The sequence below is a fragment of the Hydractinia symbiolongicarpus genome, chromosome 4 (assembly GCF_029227915.1).
Source record: "Hydractinia symbiolongicarpus strain clone_291-10 chromosome 4, HSymV2.1, whole genome shotgun sequence".
NCBI lineage: Eukaryota > Metazoa > Cnidaria > Hydrozoa > Anthoathecata > Hydractiniidae > Hydractinia > Hydractinia symbiolongicarpus.
In genome coordinates this window covers 33,315,839-33,337,351 of record NC_079878.1, presented here as the reverse complement: position 1 = coordinate 33,337,351, position 21,513 = coordinate 33,315,839, and positions in this window count along the sequence as shown.

Sequence of the window (21,513 nt, the reverse complement as noted above, 5' to 3'; positions counted from 1 at the left end):
AATAAAAGCAGTTTAATCGCCGGCAAACGAAAACCCGCGATTTCCCGTGAATCCCGGGCTTGGCACGTATAGTCGAATGTATACCAAGAAAGTACCCTGCGAGTAAACTCATTTCCAGAACGATTTTTTAAATTATTTTTTCACCACTAAAACGCATGAGACTTGTAGTTTTCAAGAATGTTTTCATTTTTGATGAGACGCTGAATAAAAGCAGTTTAATCGCCGGCAAACGAAAACCCGCGATTTCCCGTAAATCCCGGGCTTGGCACGTATAGTCGAATGTATACAAAGAAAGTACCCTGTGAGTAAACTCATTTCCAGAACGATTTTTTAAATTATTTTTTCACCACTAAAACGCATAAGACTTGTAGTTTTTAAAAATGTTTTAATTTTTGATGGGACGCTGAATAAAAGCAGTTTAATCGCCGGCAAACGAAAATCCACGATTTCCCGTAAATCCCGGACTCGGCCCGTATAGTCAAAAGTATACAAAGAAAGTACCCAGGGAGTAAACTTATTTCCCGAACGATTTTTTAAATTATTTTTTCACCACTAAAATGCATGAGACTTGTAGTTTTCAAAAATGTTTTCAATTTTGATGAGACGCTGAATAAAAGAAGTTTAATCGCCGGCAAACGAAAACCCGCGATTTCCCGTAAATCCCGGCTTGGCCCGTATAGTCAAAAGTATACAAAGAAAGTACCCAGGGAGTAAACTCATTTCCCGAACGATTTTTTAAATTATTTTTTCACCACTAAAACGCATGAGACTTGTAGTTTTCAAAAATGTTTTCATTTTTGATGAGACGCTGAATAAAAGAAGTTTAATCTCCGGCAAACGAAAACCCGCGATTTCCCGTAAATCCCGGGCTTGGCCCGTATAGTCAAAAGTATACAAAGAAAGTACCCAGGGAGTAAACTCATTTCCCGAACGATTTTTTAAATTACTTTTTCACCACTAAAACGCATGAGACTTGTAGTTTTTAAAAATGTTTTCATTTTTGATGAGACGCTGAATAAATGAAGTTTAATCGCCGGCAAACGAAAAGCAGCGATTTCCCGTAAATCCTGGACTCGGCCTGTATAGTCAAAAGTATACAAAGAAAGTACCCAGGGAGTAAACTCATTTCCCAAACGATTTTTTAAATTATTATTTCACCACTAAAACGCATGAGACTTGTAGTTTTCAAGAATGTTTTCATTTTTGATGAGACGCTGAATAAAAGCAGTTTAATCGCCGGCAAACGAAAACCCGCGATTTCCCGTAAATCCCGGGCTTGGCACATATAGTCGAATGTATACAAAGAAAGTACCCTGTGAGTAAACTCATATCCAAAACGATTTTTTAAATTATTTTTTCACCACTAAAACGCATGAGACTTGTAGTTTTCAAGAATGTTTTAATTTTTGATGAGACGCTGAATAAAAGCAGTTTAATCGCCGGCAAACAAAAACCTGCGATTTCCCGTAAATCCCGGGCTTGGCACGTATAGTCGAATGTATACAAAGAAAGTACCCTGCGAGTAAACCCATTTCCAGAACGATTTTTTAAATTATTATTTCACCACTAAAACGCATGAGACTTGTAGTTTTCAAGAATGTTTTCATTTTTGATGAGACGCTGAATAAAAGCAGTTTAATCGCCGGCAAACGAAAACCCGCGATTTCCCGTAAATCCCGGGCTTGGCACATATAGTCGAATGTATACAAAGAAAGTACCCTGTGAGTAAACTCATTTCCAGAACGATTTTTTAAATTATTTTTTCACCACTAAAACGCATGAGACTTGTAGTTTTCAAGAATGTTTTAATTTTTGATGAGACGCTGAATAAAAGCAGTTTAATCGCCGGCAAACGAAAACCCGCGATTTCCCGTAAATCCCGGGCTTGGCACGTATAGTCGAATGTATACAAAGAAAGTACCCTGCGAGTAAACTCATTTCCAGAACGATTTTTTAAATTATTTTTTCACCACTAAAACGCATGAGACTTGTAGTTTTCAAGAATGTTTTCATTTTTGATGAGACGCTGAATAAAAGCAGTTTAATCGCCGGCAAACGAAAACCCGCGATTTCCCGTAAATCCCGGCTTGGCCCGTATAGTCAAAAGTATACAAAGAAAGTACCCAGGGAGTAAACTCATTTCCCGAACGATTTTTTAAATTATTTTTTCACCACTAAAACGCATGAGACTTGTAGTTTTCAAAAATGTTTTCATTTTTGATGAGACGCTGAATAAAAGAAGTTTAATCGCCGGCAAACGAAAACCCGCGATTTCCCGTAAATCCCGGGCTTGGCCCGTATAGTCAAAAGTATACAAAGAAAGTACCCAGGGAGTAAACTCATTTCCCGAACGATTTTTTAAATTACTTTTTCACCACTAAAACGCATGAGACTTGTAGTTTTTTAAAATGTTTTCATTTTTGATGAGACGCTGAATAAATGAAGTTTAATCGCCGGCAAACGAAAAGCAGCGAATTCCCGTAAATCCTGGACTCGGCCTGTATAGTCAAAAGTATACAAAGAAAGTACCCAGGGAGTAAACTCATTTCCCAAACGATTTTTTAAATTATTATTTCACCACTAAAACGCATGAGACTTGTAGTTTTCAAGAATGTTTTCATTTTTGATGAGACGCTGAATAAAAGCAGTTTAATCGCCGGCAAACGAAAACCCGCGATTTCCCGTAAATCCCGGGCTTGGCACATATAGTCGAATGTATACAAAGAAAGTACCCTGTGAGTAAACTCATATCCAGAACGATTTTTTAAATTATTTTTTCACCACTAAAACGCATGAGACTTGTAGTTTTCAAGAATGTTTTATTTTTTGATGAGACGCTGAATAAAAGCAGTTTAATCGCCGGCAAACGAAAACCCGCGATTTCCCGTAAATCCCGGGCTTGGCACGTATAGTCGAATGTATACAAAGAAAGTACCCTGCGAGTAAACTCATTTCCAGAACGATTTTTTAAATTATTATTTCACCACTAAAACGCATGAGACTTGTAGTTTTCAAGAATGTTTTAATTTTTGATGAGACGCTGAATAAAAGCAGTTTAATCGCCGGCAAACGAAAACCCGCGATTTCCCGTGAATCCCGGGCTTGGCACGTATAGTCGAATGTATACAAAGAAAGTACCCTGCGAGTAAACTCATTTCCAGAACGATTTTTTAAATTATTTTTTCACCACTAAAACGCATGAGACTTGTAGTTTTCAAGAATGTTTTCATTTTTGATGAGACGCTGAATAAAAGCAGTTTAATCGCCGGCAAACGAAAACCCGCGATTTCCCGTAAATCCCGGGCTTGGCACGTATAGTCGAATGTATACAAAGAAAGTACCCTGTGAGTAAACTCATTTCCAGAACGATTTTTTAAATTATTTTTTCACCACTAAAACGCATAAGACTTGTAGTTTTTAAAAATGTTTTAATTTTTGATGAGACGCTGAATAAAAGCAGTTTAATCGCCGGCAAACGAAAATCCACGATTTCCCGTAAATCCCGGACTCGGCCCGTATAGTCAAAAGTATACAAAGAAAGTACCCAGGGAGTAAACTTATTTCCCGAACGATTTTTTAAATTATTTTTTCACCACTAAAATGCATGAGACTTGTAGTTTTCAAAAATGTTTTCAATTTTGATGAGACGCTGAATAAAAGAAATTTAATCGCCGGCAAACGAAAACCCGCGATTTCCCGTAAATCCCGGCTTGGCCCGTATAGTCAAAAGTATACAAAGAAAGTACCCAGGGAGTAAACTCATTTCCCGAACGATTTTTTAAATTATTTTTTCACCACTAAAACGCATGAGACTTGTAGTTTTCAAAAATGTTTTCATTTTTGATGAGACGCTGAATAAAAGAAGTTTAATCTCCGGCAAACGAAAACCCGCGATTTCCCGTAAATCCCGGGCTTGGCCCGTATAGTCAAAAGTATACAAAGAAAGTACCCAGGGAGTAAACTCATTTCCCGAACGATTTTTTAAATTACTTTTTCACCACTAAAACGCATGAGACTTGTAGTTTTCAAGAATGTTTTATTTTTTGATGAGACGCTGAATAAAAGCAGTTTAATCGCCGGCAAACGAAAACCCGCGATTTCCTGTAAATCCCGGGCTTGGCACGTATAGTCGAATGTATACAAAGAAAGTACCCTGCGAGTAAACTCATTTCCAGAACGATTTTTTAAATTATTATTTCACCACTAAAACGCATGAGACTTGTAGTTTTCAAGAATGTTTTAATTTTTGATGAGACGCTGAATAAAAGCAGTTTAATCGCCGGCAAACGAAAACCCGCGATTTCCCGTGAATCCCGGGCTTGGCACGTATAGTCGAATGTATACAAAGAAAGTACCCTGCGAGTAAACTCATTTCCAGAACGATTTTTTAAATTATTTTTTCACCACTAAAACGCATGAGACTTGTAGTTTTCAAGAATGTTTTCATTTTTGATGAGACGCTGAATAAAAGCAGTTTAATCGCCGGCAAACGAAAACCCGCGATTTCCCGTAAATCCCGGGCTTGGCACGTATAGTCGAATGTATACAAAGAAAGTACCCTGTGAGTAAACTCATTTCCAGAACGATTTTTTAAATTATTTTTTCACCACTAAAACGCATAAGACTTGTAGTTTTTAAAAATGTTTTAATTTTTGATGAGACGCTGAATAAAAGCAGTTTAATCGCCGGCAAACGAAAATCCACGATTTCCCGTAAATCCCGGACTCGGCCCGTATAGTCAAAAGTATACAAAGAAAGTACCCAGGGAGTAAAATTATTTCCCGAACGATTTTTTAAATTATTTTTTCACCACTAAAATGCATGAGACTTGTAGTTTTCAAAAATGTTTTCAATTTTGATGAGACGCTGAATAAAAGAAGTTTAATCGCCGGCAAACGAAAACCCGCGATTTCCCGTAAATCCCGGCTTGGCCCGTATAGTCAAAAGTATACAAAGAAAGTACCCAGGGAGTAAACTCATTTCCCGAACGATTTTTTAAATTATTTTTTCACCACTAAAACGCATGAGACTTGTAGTTTTCAAAAATGTTTTCATTTTTGATGAGACGCTGAATAAAAGAAGTTTAATCTCCGGCAAACGAAAACCCGCGATTTCCCGTAAATCCCGGGCTTGGCCCGTATAGTCAAAAGTATACAAAGAAAGTACCCAGGGAGTAAACTCATTTCCCGAACGATTTTTTAAATTACTTTTTCACCACTAAAACGCATGAGACTTGTAGTTTTTAAAAATGTTTTCATTTTTGATGAGACGCTGAATAAATGAAGTTTAATCGCCGGCAAACGAAAAGCAGCGATTTCCCGTAAATCCTGGACTCGGCCTGTATAGTCAAAAGTATACAAAGAAAGTACCGAGGGAGTAAACTCATTTCCCAAACGATTTTTTAAATTATTATTTCACCACTAAAACGCATGAGACTTGTAGTTTTCAAGAATGTTTTCATTTTTGATGAGACGCTGAATAAAAGCAGTTTAATCGCCGGCAAACGAAAACCCGCGATTTCCCGTAAATCCCGGGCTTGGCACATATAGTCGAATGTATACAAAGAAAGTACCCTGTGAGTAAACTCATATCCAAAACGATTTTTTAAATTATTTTTTCACCACTAAAACGCATGAGACTTGTAGTTTTCAAGAATGTTTTAATTTTTGATGAGACGCTGAATAAAAGCAGTTTAATCGCCGGCAAACAAAAACCTGCGATTTCCCGTAAATCCCGGGCTTGGCACGTATAGTCGAATGTATACAAAGAAAGTACCCTGCGAGTAAACTCATTTCCAGAACGATTTTTTAAATTATTATTTCACCACTAAAACGCATGAGACTTGTAGTTTTCAAGAATGTTTTCATTTTTGATGAGACGCTGAATAAAAGCAGTTTAATCGCCGGCAAACGAAAACCCGCGATTTCCCGTAAATCCCGGGCTTGGCACATATAGTCGAATGTATACAAAGAAAGTACCCTGTGAGTAAACTCATTTCCAGAACGATTTTTTAAATTATTTTTTCACCACTAAAACGCATGAGACTTGTAGTTTTCAAGAATGTTTTAATTTTTGATGAGACGCTGAATAAAAGCAGTTTAATCGCCGGCAAACGAAAACCCGCGATTTCCCGTAAATCCCGGGCTTGGCACGTATAGTCGAATGTATACAAAGAAAGTACCCTGCGAGTAAACTCATTTCCAGAACGATTTTTTAAATTATTTTTTCACCACTAAAACGCATGAGACTTGTAGTTTTCAAGAATGTTTTCATTTTTGATGAGACGCTGAATAAAAGCAGTTTAATCGCCGGCAAAGGAAAACCTGCGATTTCCCTAAATCCCGGACTCGGCCCGTATAGTCAAAAGTATACAAAGAAAGTACCCAGGGAGTAAACTCATTTCCCGAACGATTTTTTAAATTATTTTTTCACCACTAAAACGCATGAGACTTGTACTTTTCAAAAATGTTTTCATTTTTGATGAGACGCTTAATGAAAGAGGTTTAATCGCCGGCAAACGAAATCCAGCGTTTTCCCGTAAACCTGGGGCTTGGCCGTATAGTCGAATGTATACAAAGAAAGTACCCAGGGAGTAAACTCATTTCCCGAACGATTTTTTTAATTTTTTTTTCACCACTAAAACGCATGAGACTTGTAGTTTTCAAAAATGTTTACATTTTTGATGAGACGCTTAATGAAAGAGGTTTAATCGCCGGAAAACGAAAACCCGCGATTTCCCGTAAATCCCGGGCTTGGCCCGTATACAAATAAAGTACCCTGTGAGTAAACTCATTTCCAGAACGGTTTTTTAAATTATTTTTTCACCACTAAAACGCACAAGACTTGTAGTTTTTAAAAATGTTTTCATTTTTGATGAGACGCTGAATAAAAGAAGTTTAATCGCCAGCAAACAAAAACCCGCGATTTCCCGTAAATCCCGGCTTGGCCCGTATAGTCAAAAGTATACAAAGAAAGTACCCAGGGAGTAAACTCATTTCCCGAACGATTTTTTAAATTATTTTTTCACCACTAAAACGCATGAGACTTGTAGTTTTTAAAAATGTTTTCATTTTTGATGAGACGCTGAATAAAAGAAGTTTAATCGCCGGCAAACAAAAACCCGCGATTTCCCGTAAATCCCGGGCTTGGCCCGTATAGTCAAAAGTATACAAAGAAAGTACCCAGGGAGTAAACTCATTTCCCGAACGATTTTTTAAATTACTTTTTCACCACTAAAACGCATGAGACTTGTAGTTTTTAAAAATGTTTTCATTTTTGATGAGACGCTGAATCAAAGAAGTTTAATCGCCGGCAAACGAAAACCTGCGATTTCCCGTAAATCCTGGACTCGGCCCGTATAGTCAAAAGTATACAAAGAAAGTACCCAGGGAGTAAACTCATTTCCCAAACGATTTTTTAAATTATTATTTCATCACTAAAACGCATGAGACTTGTAGTTTTCAAGAATGTTTTCATTTTTGATGAGACGCTGAATAAAAGCAGTTTAATAGCCGGCAAACGAAAACCTGTGATTTCCCGTAAATCCTGGACTCGGCCCGTATAGTCAAAAGTATACAAAGAAATTACCCAGGGAGTAAACTCATTTCCAGAACGATTTTTTAAATTATTATTTCACCACTAAAGCCCATGAGACTTGTAGTTTTTAAAAATGTTTTCATTTTTGATGAGACGCTGAATAAAAGAAGTTTAATCGCCGGCAAACGAAAACCCGCGATTTCCCGTAAATCCCGGACTCGGCCCGTATAGTAAAAAGTATACAAGGAAAGTACCCAGTGAGTAAACTCATTTCCCGAACGAATTTTTAAATTATTTTTTCACCACTAAAACGTATGAGACTTGTAGTTTTCAAAAATGTTTTCATTTTTGATGAGACGCTGAATAAAAGATGTTTAATCGCCGGCAAACGAAAACCTGCGATTTCCCGTAAATCCCGGACTTGGCCCGTATAGTCAAAAGTATACAAAGAAAGTACCCAGGGTGTAAACTCATTTCCCGAACGATTTTTTAAATTATTTTTTCACCACTAAAACGCATGAGACTTGTAGTTTCAAAAATGTTGTCATTTTTGATGAGACGCTGAATAAAAGAAGTTTAATCGCCGGCAAACGAAAACCTGCGATTTCCCGTAAATCCCGTACTCGGCCCGTATAGTCGAAAGTATACAAAGAAAGTACCCAGGGAGTAAACTCATTTCCCAAACGATTTTTTAAATTATTATTTCACCACCAAAGCCCATGAGACTTGAATTTTTTAAAAATATTTTCATTTTTGATGAGACGCTGAATAAAAGAAGTTTAATCGAAGGCAAACGAAAGCCCGCAATTTCCCGTAAATCCCGGTCTCGGCCCGTATAGTCAAAAGTATACAAGGAAAGTACCCAGTGAGTAAACTCATTTCCCTAACGAATTTTTAAATTATTTTTTCACCACTAAAACGCATGAGACTTGTAGTTTACAAAAATGTTTTCATTTTTGATGAGACGCTGAATAAAAGCAGTTTAATCGCCGGCAAACGAAAACCTGCGATTTCCCGTAAATCCTGGACTCGGCCCGTATAGTCAAAAGTATACAAAGAAATTACCCAGGGAGTAAACTCATTTCCAGAACGATTTTTTAAATTATTATTTCACCACTAAAGCCCATGAGACTTGTAGTTTTTAAAAGTGTTTTCATTTTTGATGAGACGCTGAATAAAAGAAGTTTAATCGCCGGCAAACGAAAACCCGCGATTTCCCGTAAATCCCGGACTCGGCCCGTATAGTAAAAAGTATACAAGGAAAGTACCCAGTGAGTAAACTCATTTCCCGAACGAATTTTTAAATTATTCTTTCACCACTAAAACGTATGAGACTTGTAGTTTTCAAAAATGTTTTCATTTTTGATGAGACGCTGAATAAAAGATGTTTAATCGCCGGCAAACGAAAACCTGCGATTTCCCGTAAATCCCGGACTTGGCCCGTATAGTCAAAAGTATACAAAGAAAGTACCCAGGGTGTAAACTCATTTCCCGAACGATTTTTTAAATTATTTTTTCACCACTAAAACGCATGAGACTTGTAGTTTCAAAAATGTTGTCATTTTTGATGAGACGCTGAATAAAAGAAGTTTAATCGCCGGCAAACGAAAACCTGCGATTTCCCGTAAATCCCGTACTCGGCCCGTATAGTCGAAAGTATACAAAGAAAGTACCCAGGGAGTAAACTCATTTCCCAAACGATTTTTTAAATTATTATTTCACCACCAAAGCCCATGAGACTTGAATTTTTTAAAAATATTTTCATTTTTGATGAGACGCTGAATAAAAGAAGTTTAATCGAAGGCAAACGAAAACCCGCAATTTCCCGTAAATCCCGGTCTCGGCCCGTATAGTCAAAAGTATACAAGGAAAGTACCCAGTGAGTAAACTCATTTCCCTAACGAATTTTTAAATTATTTTTTCACCACTAAAACGCATGAGACTTGTAGTTTACAAAAATGTTTTCATTTTTGATGAGACGCTGAATAAAAGAAGTTTAATCGCCGGCAAACGAAAACCTGCGATTTTCCGTAAATCCCGGACTCGGCCCGTATAGTCAAAATTATACAAAGAGAGTACCCAGGGTGTAAACTCATTTCCCGAACGATTTTTTAAATTATTTTTTCACCACTAAAACGCTTGAGACTTGTAGTTTTTAAAAATGTTTTCATTTTTGATGAGACGCTGAATAAAAGAAGTTTAATCGCCGGCAAACGAAAACCTGCGATTTCCCGTAAATCCTGGACTCGGCCCGTATAGTCAAAAGTATACAAAGAAAGTACCCAGGGAGTAAACTCATTTCCCAAACGATTTTTTAAATTATTATTTCACCACTAAAGCCCATGAGACTGGTAGTTTTTAAAAATGTTTTCATTTTTGATGAGACGCTGAATAAAAGAAGTTTAATCGCCGGCAAACGAAAACCCGCGATTTCCCGTAAATCCCGGACTCGGCCCGTATAGTTTAAAGTATACAAGGAAAGTACCCAGTGAGTAAACTCATTTCCCTAACGAATTTTTAAATTATTTTTTCACCACTAAAACGCATGAGACTTGTAGTTTACAAAAATGTTTTCATTTTTGATGAGACGCTGAATAAAAGAAGTTTAATCGCCGGCAAACGAAAACCTGCGATTTTCCGTAAATCCCGGACTCGGCCCGTATAGTCAAAATTATACAAAGAGAGTACCCAGGGTGTAAACTCATTTCCCGAACGATTTTTTAAATTATTTTTTCACCACTAAAACGCTTGAGACTTGTAGTTTTTAAAAATGTTTTCATTTTTGATGAGACGCTGAATAAAAGAAGTTTAATCGCCGGCAAACGAAAACCTGCGATTTCCCGTAAATCCTGGACTCGGCCCGTATAGTCAAAAGTATACAAAGAAAGTACCCAGGGAGTAAACTCATTTCCCAAACGATTTTTTAAATTATTATTTCACCACTAAAGCCCATGAGACTGGTAGTTTTTAAAAATGTTTTCATTTTTGATGAGACGCTGAATAAAAGAAGTTTAATCGCCGGCAAACGAAAACCCGCGATTTCCCGTAAATCCCGGACTCGGCCCGTATAGTTTAAAGTATACAAGGAAAGTACCCAGTGAGTAAACTCATTTCCCTAACGAATTTCTAAATTATTTTTTCACCACTAAAACGCATGAGACTTGTAGTTTTCAAGAATGTTTTCATTTTTGATGAGACGCTGAATAAAAGCAGTTTAATCGCTGGCAAACGAAAACCCGCTATTTCCCGTAAATCCCGGGCTTGGCACATATCGTCGAATGTATACAAAGAAAGTACCCTGTGAGTAAACTCATTTCCAGAACGATTTTTTAAATTATTTTTTCACCACTAAAACGCATGAGACTTGTAGTTTTCAAGAATGTTTTAATTTTTGATGAGACGCTGAATAAAAGCAGTTTAATCGCCGGCAAACGAAAACCCGCGATTTCCCGTAAATCCCGGGCTTGGCACGTATAGTCGAATGTATACAAAGAAAGTACCCTGCGAGTAAACTCATTTCCAGAACGATTTTTTAAATTATTTTTTCACCACTAAAACGCATGAGACTTGTAGTTTGCAAGAATGTTTTCATTTTTGATGAGACGCTGAATAAAAGCAGTTTAATCGCCGGCAAACGAAAACCCGCGATTTCCCGTAAATCCCGGGCTTGGCACGTATAGTCGAATGTATACAAAGAAAGTACCCTGTGAGTAAATTCATTTCCAGAACGATTTTTTAAATTATTTTTTCACCACTAAAACGCATAAGACTTGTAGTTTTTAAAAATGTTTTAATTTTTGATGAGACGCTGAATAAAAGCAGTTTAATCGCCGGCAAACGAAAGCCCGCGATTTCCCGTAAATCCCGGGCTTGGCACGTATAGTCGAATGTATACAAAGAAAGTACCCTGTGAGTAAACTCATTTCCAGAACGATTTTTTAAATTATTTTTTCACCATTAAAACGCATGAGACTTGTAGTTTTCAAGAATGTTTTCATTTTTGATGAGACGCTGAATAAAAGCGGTTTAATCGCCGGCAAACGAAAACCCGCGATTTCCTGTAAATCCCGGGCTTGGCACGTATAGTCGAATGTATACAAAGAAAGTACCCTGTGAGTAAACTCATTTCCCGAAATATTTTTTAAATTATTTTTTCACCACTAAAACGCATGAGACTTGTACTTTTCAAAAATGTTTTCATTTTTGATGAGACGCTTAATGAAAGACGTTTAATCGCCGGCAAACGAAATCCAGCGTTTTCCCGTAAATCCGGGGCTTGACCCGTATAGTCGAATGTATACAAAGAAAGTACCCAAGAAGTAAACTCATTTCCCGAACGATTTTTTAAATTTTTTTTTCACCACTAAAACGCATGAGACTTGTAGTTTTCAAAAATGTTTTCATTTTTGATGAGACGCATAATGAAAGAGGTTTAATCGCCGGAAAACGAAAACCCGCGATTTCCCGTAAATCCCGGGCTTGGCCCGTATACAAAGAAAGTACCCTGTGAGTAAACTCATTTCCAGAACGATTTTTTAATATATTTTTTCACCACTAAAACGCATGAGACTTGTAGTTTTCAAGAATGTTTTCATTTTTGATGAGACGCTGAATAAAAGCAGTTTAATCGCCGGCAAACGAAAACCCGCGATTTCCCGTAAATCCCGGGCTTGGCCCGTATAGTCAAAAGTATACAAAGAAAGTACCCAGGGAGTAAACTCATTTCCCGAACGATTTTTTATATTATTTTTTTACCACTAAACGCATGAGCCTTGTAGTTTTCAAAAATATTTTCATATTTGATGGGACGCTGAATAAAAGAAGTTTAATCGCCGGCAAACGAAAACCCGCGATTTCCGGTAAATCCCGGGCTTGGCTCGTAGAGTCAAAAGTATACAAAGAAGGTACCCAGTGAGTAAACTCATTTTCCGAACGAATTTTTAAATTATTTTTTCACCACTAAAACGCATGAGACTTGTAGTTTTTAAAAATGTTTTCATTTTTGACGAGACGCTGAATAAAAGAAGTTTAATCGCCGGCAAACGAAAACCTGCGATTTCCCGTAAATCCTGGACTCGGCCCGTATAGTCAAAAGTATACAAAGAAAGTACCCAGGGAGTAAACTCATTTCCCAAACGATTTTTTAAATTATTATTTCACCACTAAAGCCCATGAGACTTGTAGTTTTTAAAAATGTTTTCATTTTTGATGAGACGCTGAATAAAAGAAGTTTAATCGCCGGCAAACGAAAACCCGCGATTTCCCATAAATCCCGGACTCGGCCCGTATAGTAAAAAGTATACAAGGAAAGTACCCAGTGAGTAAACTCATTTCCCGAACGAATTTTTAAATTATTTTTTCACCACTAAAACGTATGAGACTTGTAGTTTTCAAAAATGTTTTCATTTTTGATGAGACGCTGAATAAAAGATGTTTAATCGCCGCAAACGAAAACCTGCGATTTCCCGTAAATCCCGGACTCGGCCCGTATAGTCAAAAGTATACAAAGAAAGTACCCAGGGTGTAAACTCATTTCCCGAACGATTTTTTAAATTATTTTTTCACCACTAAAACGCATGAGACTTGTAGTTTCAAAAATGTTTTCATTTTTGATGAGACGCTGAATAAAAGAAGTTTAATCGCCGGCAAACGAAAACCTGCGATTTCCCGTAAATCCCGTACTCGGCCCGTATAGTCGAAAGTATACAAAGAAAGTACCCTGTGAGTAAAATCATTTCCAGAACGATTTTTTAAATTATTTTTTCACCACTAAAACGCATGAGACTTGTAGTTTTCAAGAATGTTTTAATTTTTGATGAGACGCTGAATAAAAGCAGTTTAATCGCCGGCAAACAAAAACCCGCGATTTCCCGTAAATCCCGGGCTTGGCACGTATAGTCGAATGTATACAAAGAAAGTACCCTGCGAGTAAACTCATTTCCAGAACGATTTTTTAAATTATTTTTTCACCACTAAAACGCATGAGACTTGTAGTTTGCAAGAATGTTTTCATTTTTGATGAGACGCTGAATAAAAGCAGTTTAATCGCCGGCAAACGAAAACCCGCGATTTCCCGTAAATCCTGGGCTTGGCACGTATAGTCGAATGTATACAAAGAAAGTACCCTGTGAGTAAACTCATTTCCAGAACGATTTTTTAAATTATTTTTTCACCACTAAAACGCATAAGACTTGTAGTTTTTAAAAATGTTTTAATTTTTGATGAGACGCTGAATAAAAGCAGTTTAATCGCCGGCAAACGAAAGCCCGCGATTTCCCGTAAATCCCGGGCTTGGCACCTATAGTCGAATGTATACAAAGAAAGTACCCTGTGAGTAAACTCATTTCCAGAACGATTTTTTAAATTATTTTTTCACCATTAAAACGCATGAGACTTGTAGTTTTCAAGAATGTTTTCATTTTTGATAAGACGCTGAATAAAAGCGGTTTAATCGCCGGCAAACGAAAACCCGCGATTTCCCGTAAATCCCGGGCTTGGCACGTATAGTCGAATGTATACAAAGAAAGTACCCTGTGAGTAAACTCATTTCCAGAACGATTTTTTAAATTATTTTTTCACCACTAAAACGCATGAGACTTGTAGTTTTCAAAAATGTTTTCATTTTTGATGAGACGCTGAATAAAAGCAGTTTAATCGCTGGCAAACGAAAACCTGCGATTTCCCTAAATCCCGGACTCGGCCCGTTTAGTCAAAAGTATACAAAGAAAGTACCCAGGGAGTAAACTCATTTCCCGAACTATTTTTTAAATTATTTTTTCACCACTAAAACGCATGAGACTTGTAGTTTTCAAAAATGTTTTCATTTTTGATGAGACGCTGAATAAAAGCAGTTTAATCGCTGGCAAACGAAAACCTGCGATTTCCCTAAATCCCGGGCTTGGCACATATAGTCGAATGTATACAAAGAAAGTACCCTGTGAGTAAAATCATTTCCAGAACGATTTTTTAAATTATTTTTTCACCACTAAAACGCATGAGACTTGTAGTTTTCAAGAATGTTTTAATTTTTGATGAGACGCTGAATAAAAGCAGTTTAATCGCCGGCAAACAAAAACCCGCGATTTCCCGTAAATCCCGGGCTTGGCACGTATAGTCGAATGTATACAAAGAAAGTACCCTGCGAGTAAACTCATTTCCAGAACGATTTTTTAAATTATTTTTTCACCACTAAAACGCATGAGACTTGTAGTTTGCAAGAATGTTTTCATTTTTGATGAGACGCTGAATAAAAGCAGTTTAATCGCCGGCAAACGAAAACCCGCGATTTCCCGTAAATCCCGGGCTTGGCACGTATAGTCGAATGTATACAAAGAAAGTACCCTGTGAGTAAACTCATTTCCAGAACGATTTTTTAAATTATTTTTTCACCACTAAAACGCATAAGACTTGTAGTTTTTAAAAATGTTTTAATTTTTGATGAGACGCTGAATAAAAGCAGTTTAATCGCCGGCAAACGAAAGCCCGCGATTTCCCGTAAATCCCGGGCTTGGCACGTATAGTCGAATGTATACAAAGAAAGTACCCTGTGAGTAAACTCATTTCCAGAACGATTTTTTAAATTATTTTTTCACCATTAAAACGCATGAGACTTGTAGTTTTCAAGAATGTTTTCATTTTTGATAAGACGCTGAATAAAAGCGGTTTAATCGCCGGCAAACGAAAACCCGCGATTTCCCGTAAATCCCGGGCTTGGCACGTATAGTCGAATGTATACAAAGAAAGTACCCTGTGAGTAAACTCATTTCCAGAACGATTTTTTAAATTATTTTTTCACCACTAAAACGCATGAGACTTGTAGTTTTCAAAAATGTTTTCATTTTTGATGAGACGCTGAATAAAAGCAGTTTAATCGCTGGCAAACGAAAACCTGCGATTTCCCTAAATCCCGGACTCGGCCCGTTTAGTCAAAAGTATACAAAGAAAGTACCCAGGGAGTAAACTCATTTCCCGAACTATTTTTTAAATTATTTTTTCACCACTAAAACGCATGAGACTTGTACTTTTCAAAAATGTTTTCATTTTTGATGAGACGCTTAATGAAAGACGTTTAATCGCCGGCAAACGAAATCCAGCGTTTTCCCGTAAATCCGGGGCTTGACCCGTATACAAAGAAAGTACCCTGTGAGTAAACTCATTTCCCAAACGATTTTTTAAATTATTATTTCACCACTAAAGCCCATGAGACTTGTAGTTTTTAAAAATGTTTTCATTTTTGATGAGACGCTGAATAAAAGAAGTTTAATCGCCGGCAAACGAAAACCCGCGATTTCCCGTAAATCCCGGACTCGGCCCGTATAGTAAAAAGTATACAAGGAAAGTACCCAGTGAGTTAACTCATTTCCCGAACGAATTTTTAAATTATTTTTCACCACTAAAACGTATGAGACTTGTAGTTTTCAAAAATGTTTTCATTTTTGATGAGACGCTGAATAAAAGATGTTTAATCGCCGGCAAACGAAAACCTGCGATTTCCCGTAAATCCCGGACTCGGCCCGTATAGTCAAAAGTATACAAACAAAGTACCCAGGGTGTAAACTCATTTCCCGAACGATTTTTTAAATTATTTTTTCACCACTAAAACGCATGAGACTTGTAGTTTCAAAAATGTTGTCATTTTTGATGAGACGCTGAATAAAAGAAGTTTAATCGCCAGGAAACGAAAATCTGCGATTTCCCGTAAATCCCGTACTCGGCCCGTATAGTCGAAAGTATACAAAGAAAGTACCCAGGGAGTAAACTCATTTCCCAAACGATTTTTTAAATTATTATTTCACCACTAAAGCCCATGAGACTTGAATTTTTAAAAAATATTTTCATTTTTGATGAGACGCTGAATAAAAGCGGTTTAATCGCCGGCAAACGAAAACCCGCGATTTCCCGTAAATCCCGGGCTTGGCACGTATAGTCGAATGTATACAAAGAAAGTACCCTGTGAGTAAACTCATTTCCAGAACGATTTTTTTAAATTATTTTTTCACCATTAAAACGCATGAGACTTGTAGTTTTCAAAAATGTTTTCATTTTTGATGAGACGCTGAATAAAAGCAGTTTAATCGCTGGCAAACGAAAACCTGCGATTTCCCTAAATCCCGGACTCGGCCCGTTTAGTCAAAAGTATACAAGAAAGTACCCAGGGAGTAAACTCATTTCCCGAACTATTTTTTAAATTATTTTTTCACCACTAAAACGCATGAGACTTGTACTTTTCAAAAATGTTTTCATTTTTGATGAGACGCTTAATGAAAGACGTTTAATCGCCGGCAAACGAAATCCAGCGTTTTCCCGTAAATCCGGGGCTTGACCCGTATACAAAGAAAGTACCCTGTGAGTAAACTCATTTCCCAAACGATTTTTTAAATTATTATTTCACCACTAAAGCCCATGAGACTTGTAGTTTTTAAAAATGTTTTCATTTTTGATGAGACGCTGAATAAAAGAAGTTTAATCGCCGGCAAACGAAAACCCGCGATTTCCCGTAAATCCCGGACTCGGCCCGTATAGTAAAAAGTATACAAGGAAAGTACCCAGTGAGTTAACTCATTTCCCGAACGAATTTTTAAATTATTTTTTCACCACTAAAACGTATGAGACTTGTAGTTTTCAAAAATGTTTTCATTTTTGATGAGACGCTGAATAAAAGATGTTTAATCGCCGGCAAACGAAAACCTGCGATTTCCCGTAAATCCCGGACTCGGCCCGTATAGTCAAAAGTATACAAAGAAAGTACCCAGGGTGTAAACTCATTTCCCGAACGATTTTTTAAATTATTTTTTCACCAATAAAACGCATGAGACTTGTAGTTTCAAAAATGTTGTCATTTTTGATGAGACGCTGAATAAAAGAAGTTTAATCGCCAGGAAACGAAAATCTGCGATTTCCCGTAAATCCCGTACTCGGCCCGTATAGTCGAAAGTATACAAAGAAAGTACCCAGGGAGTAAACTCATTTCCCAAACGATTTTTTAAATTATTATTTCACCACTAAAGCCCATGAGACTTGAATTTTTAAAAAATATTTTCATTTTTGATGAGACGCTGAATAAAAGCGGTTTAATCGCCGGCAAACGAAAACCCGCGATTTCCCGTAAATCCCGGGCTTGGCACGTATAGTCGAATGTATACAAAGAAAGTACCCTGTGAGTAAACTCATTTCCAGAACGATTTTTTAAATTATTTTTTCACCACTAAAACGCATGAGACTTGTAGTTTTCAAAAATGTTTTCATTTTTGATGAGACGCTGAATAAAAGCAGTTTAATCGCTGGCAAACGAAAACCTGCGATTTCCCTAAATCCCGGACTCGGCCCGTTTAGTCAAAAGTATACAAAGAAAGTACCCAGGGAGTAAACCCATTTCCCGAACTATTTTTTAAATTATTTTTTCACCACTAAAACGCATGAGACTTGTACTTTTCAAAAATGTTTTCATTTTTGATGAGACGCTTAATGAAAGACGTTTAATCGCCGGCAAACGAAATCCAGCGTTTTCCCGTAAATCCGGGGCTTGACCCGTATACAAAGAAAGTACCCTGTGAGTAAACTCATTTCCCAAACGATTTTTTAAATTATTATTTCACCACTAAAGCCCATGAGACTTGTAGTTTTTAAAAATGTTTTCATTTTTGATGAGACGCTGAATAAAAGAAGTTTAATTGCCGGCAAACGAAAACCCGCGATTTCCCGTAAATCCCGGACTCGGCCCGTATAGTAAAAAGTATACAAGGAAAGTACCCAGTGAGTTAACTCATTTCCCGAACGAATTTTTAAATTATTTTTTCACCACTAAAACGTATGAGACTTGTAGTTTTCAAAAATGTTTTCATTTTTGATGAGACGCTGAATAAAAGATGTTTAATCGCCGGCAAACGAAAACCTGCGATTTCCCGTAAATCCCGGACTCGGCCCGTATAGTCAAAAGTATACAAAGAAAGTACCCAGGGTGTGAACTCATTTCCCGAACGATTTTTTAAATTATTTTTTCACCACTAAAACGCATGAGACTTGTAGTTTTCAAAAATGTTTTCATTTTTGATGAGACGCATAATGAAAGAGGTTTAATCGCCGGAAAACGAAAACCCGCAATTTCCCGTAAATCCCGGGCTTGGCCCGTACACAAAGAAAGTACCCTGTGAGTAAACTCATTTCCCAAACGATTTTTTAAATTATTATTTCACCACTAAAGCCCATGAGACTTGTAGTTTTTAAAAATGTTTTCATTTTTGATGAGACGCTGAATAAAAGAAGTTTAATCGCCGGCAAACGAAAACCCGCGATTTCCCGTAAATCCCGGACTCGGCCCGTATAGTAAAAAGTATACAAGGAAAGTACCCAGTGAGTTAACTCATTTCCCGAACGAATTTTTAAATTATTTTTTCACCACTAAAACGTATGAGACTTGTAGTTTTCAAATATGTTTTCATTTTTGATGAGACGCTGAATAAAAGATGTTTAATCGCCGGCAAACGAAAACCTGCGATTTCCCGTAAATTCCGGACTCGGGCCGTATAGTCAAAAGTATACAAAGAAAGTACCCAGGGTGTAAACTCATTTCCCGAACGATTTTTTAAATTATTTTTTCACCACTAAAACGCATGAGACTTGAATTTTTTAAAAATATTTTCATTTTTGATGAGACGCTGAATAAAAGCGGTTTAATCGCCGGCAAACGAAAACCCGCGATTTCCCGTAAATCCCGGGCTTGGCACGTATAGTCGAATGTATACAAAGAAAGTACCCTGTGAGTAAACTCATTTCCAGAACGATTTTTTAATTTATTTTTTCACCACTAAAACGCATGAGACTAGTAGTTTTCAAAAATGTTTTCATTTTTGATGAGACGCTGAATAAAAGCAGTTTAATCGCCGGCAAACGAAATCCAGCGTTTTCCCGTAAATCCGGGGCTTGACCCGTATACAAAGAAAGTACCCTGTGAGTAAACTCATTTCCCAAACGATTTTTTAAATTATTATTTCACCACTAAAGCCCATGAGACTTGTAGTTTTTAAAAATGTTTTCATTTTTGATGAGACGCTGAATAAAAGAAGTTTAATTGCCGGCAAACGAAAACCCGCGATTTCCCGTAAATCCCGGACTCGGCCCGTATAGTAAAAAGTATACAAGGAAAGTACCCAGTGAGTTAACTCATTTCCCGAACGAATTTTTAAATTATTTTTTCACCACTAAAACGTATGAGACTTGTAGTTTTCAAAAATGTTTTCATTTTTGATGAGACGCTGAATAAAAGATGTTTAATCGCCGGCAAACGAAAACCTGCGATTTCCCGTAAATCCCGGACTCGGCCCGTATAGTCAAAAGTATACAAAGAAAGTACCCAGGGTGTAAACTCATTTCCCGAACGATTTTTTAAATTATTTTTTCACCACTAAAACGCATGAGACTTGTAGTTTTCAAAAATGTTTTCATTTTTGATGAGACGCATAATGAAAGAGGTTTAATCGCCGGAAAACGAAAACCCGCGATTTCCCGTAAATCCCGGGCTTGGCCCGTATACAAAGAAAGTACCCTGTGAGTAAACTCATTTCCCAAACGATTTTTTAAATTATTATTTCACCACTAAAGCCCATGAGACTTGTAGTTTTTAAAAATGTTTTCATTTTTGATGAGACGCTGAATAAAAGAAGTTTAATCGCCGGCAAACGAAAACCCGCGATTTCCCGTAAATCCCGGACTCGGCCCGTATAGTAAAAAGTATACAAGGAAAGTACCCAGTGAGTTAACTCATTTCCCGCACGAATTTTTAAATTATTTTTTCACCACTAAAACGTATGAGACTTGTAGTTTTCAAATATGTTTTCATTTTTGATGAGACGCTGAATAAAAGATGTTTAATCGCCGGCAAACGAAAACCTGCGATTTCCCGTAAATTCCGGACTCGGCCCGTATAGTCAAAAGTATACAAAGAAAGTACCCAGGGTGTAAACTCATTTCCCGAACGATTTTTTAAATTATTTTTTCACCACTAAAACGCATGAGACTTGTAGTTTCAAAAATGTTGTCATTTTTGATGAGACGCTGAATAAAAGAAGTTTAATCGCTAGGAAACGAAAATCTGCGATTTCCCGTAAATCCCGTACTCGGCCCGTATAGTCGAAAGTATACAAAGAAAGTACCCAGGGAGCAAACTCATTTCCCAAACGATTTTTTAAATTATTATTTCACCACTAAAGCCCATGAGACTTGAATTTTTTAAAAATATTTTCATTTTTGATGAGACGCTGAATAAAAGCGGTTTAATCGCCGGCAAACGAAAACCCGCGATTTCCCGTAAATCCCGGGCTTGGCACGTATAGTCGAATGTATACAAAGAAAGTACCCTGTGAGTAAACTCATTTCCAGAACGATTTTTTAATTTATTTTTTCACCACTAAAACGCATGAGACTTGTAGTTTTCAAAAATGTTTTCATTTTTGATGAGACGCTGAATAAAAGCAGTTTAATCGCTGGCAAACGAAAACCTGCGATTTCCCTAAATCCCAGACCCGGCCCGTTTAGTCAAAAGTATACAAAGAAAGTACCCAGGGAGTAAACTCATTTCCCGAACTATTTTTTAAATTATTTTTTCACCACTAAAACGCATGAGACTTGTACTTTTCAAAAATGTTTTCATTTTTGATGAGACGCATAATGAAAGAGGTTTAATCGCCGGAAAACGAAAACCCGCGATTTCCCGTAAATCCCGGGCTTGGCCCGTATACAAAGAAAGTACCCTGTGAGTAAACTCATTTCCCAAACGATTTTTTAAATTATTATTTCACCACTAAAGCCCATGAGACTTGTAGTTTTTAAAAATGTTTTCATTTTTGATGAGACGCTGAATAAAAGAAGTTTAATCGCCGGCAAACGAAAACCCGCGATTTCCCGTAAATCCCGGACTCGGCCCGTATAGTAAAAAGTATACAAGGAAAGTACCCAGTGAGTTAACTCATTTCCCGAACGAAT